The following is a 1,335-nucleotide window of genomic DNA, read 5'->3' as shown; positions in this document are numbered from 1 at the left end:
CAAAGTAGACTGTTTTCTTTTGTTGTGGACTGAGTCCTAGCATTTGTGTGATAGTATTTCTTAAAACCTAAAGAACAGCTCTAACAGAGATGTAAACAGACTGTGGTATGCAGAAGACTGGGAATTGAAAATCAGTATCAAGAAGGACATGTCAGAAATTAGCCTGTAAATTCAGAGCACAATTTTATCCCTTTTTATATTTAACCACTTATTTCAAGACAGTATTTTTTTTGTTAAGGAATTTTCTCTTTCTCTTCCATTTTTCTACTAAATAATTTACTTTTCCTAGTAGTGTCTGGGGTCTCTGAGTGTCTGGGATCATCTCAGGAGTAGTCTCAGGAGTGCTATGCCCCACTCCGTTCATTATGGTGCCAGGCAGGGATCAGGGATCTGCATTGTGCCAGACCTGTGGTCATCTCAGGCAAGCTCCCCATCCGGGGCCCCATGACCCCATTGTGATGACTCTCTTAATCTTGCTCCCCATTCTGGGAGCCAATCCATGCCCGCGTAGCACCAGACTGGTGGTCACCTCAGGCTCACTTTTTTTCAGGGAATGTTAGGCTAACTAATCATTCAGATGTTAATAGGTCAACCACTGAGTGCAGACATAGCCTCTCTCCTCTCTGCAACCTACTGACAAACATATGACACAGCAGCCACACCTGCAGCTAACTCCTTTAGGTGCAGTAGGGTTTGCCAACTTTATTTCCTATGGTTTCCTTTGGCATTCTGTCTTATTTGATTCAAGTCAATCTTGCTATTGTTTATCTAGTTCCATTGAACTATTTTTGTGAGAAACTCTATCCTCCAAGCCTCGTAAATAGTTCTCTTTGCAAAACCTTGCATGATATCCAAAACATAAAGGCATTAGAAAAGTGAAAAGAAGAAAAAGTCTTTTCAAAATGTTTGTTAAATCTTGTATGATCATCATTATGTCACCAAGATCACAGACATTAGAACTAATGTAGCCTGCATTACCATTGATATTTGTCATGAGAGGTGTATCAAATTATAAAGCATATATATAGATGAATTAAGTTTTTGATGTAGTAAAGAAAACTTATGTAGAGGAAGTGGACAGTTGAGTTGACTTAGCCTCATATATAGTAGTGTAAACATTACTTTTCTAAGAAAATATTGTGTCTTTTTTTTTAAATTCTTTCACCATTTAACTTTTAAATCTATCATTTCATTCACTCTTTTACTAATAACTCCTTTGGAAGTTTGATGGGGTGGCAGTGTTGTCATTTTATTAAGAGTAAATTTGGCAACAAGATTCTCACACAAGTGAGGGAATATAGCTTTGTAAAGATGGAACTATAATTCCAAACCACA

At 37.5% G+C, this 1,335-nt stretch overlaps 1 non-coding gene across 1 annotated transcript; it reads right to left on the bottom strand.

Moving 5' to 3' along the window:
* Window positions 1-552: 552 nt before the first annotated feature.
* Window positions 553-688, bottom strand: LOC129677692 (small nucleolar RNA SNORA17). Its single transcript, XR_008720237.1, has one exon. It is a non-coding gene; the product is annotated as a small nucleolar RNA SNORA17 (small nucleolar RNA).
* Between the last annotated feature and the right edge of the window lie 647 nt (window positions 689-1,335).

This window comes from Psammomys obesus, unplaced genomic scaffold, assembly GCF_907164565.1.
Source record: "Psammomys obesus unplaced genomic scaffold, mPsaObe1.curated_primary_1811, whole genome shotgun sequence".
NCBI classification, from domain to species: domain Eukaryota; kingdom Metazoa; phylum Chordata; class Mammalia; order Rodentia; family Muridae; genus Psammomys; species Psammomys obesus.
The sequence above is the reverse complement of the archived record's forward strand: the minus strand, read 5'-3'. Positions and strand labels throughout refer to the sequence as shown.